Raw genomic sequence first — 338 nt, forward strand, 5'->3', positions numbered from 1 at the left:
TCCTGGAGTGTAGTGTCGGTGAAAAGATTTACAAGGATATTGCCACATTGGAGGGTTTGAGCTATAAGGGAGAGGCTACATAGACTGGGGCTATTTTCCCTGGAGCGTCAGAGACTGAGGGGGTGATGTTATACAGGTTTATAAAACCATGAGGAATATGGATGGACTGAATAGTCAGGGTCTTTTACCCAGGGTAGGGGAGTCTAAAACTAGAGGGGCATAGATATAAGGTGGGAGGGAAAAGATTTAAAAGGGCCCTAAGGGGCAACTTTGTCACACAGAGGGTGGTGCGTGTATGGAACGAGCTGCCAGAGGAAGTGGTGGAGGCTGGTACAATT

The sequence above is a fragment of the Rhincodon typus genome, chromosome 39, assembly GCF_021869965.1.
Source record: "Rhincodon typus isolate 14 chromosome 39, sRhiTyp1.1, whole genome shotgun sequence".
Classification (NCBI taxonomy): Eukaryota; Metazoa; Chordata; class Chondrichthyes; order Orectolobiformes; family Rhincodontidae; genus Rhincodon; species Rhincodon typus.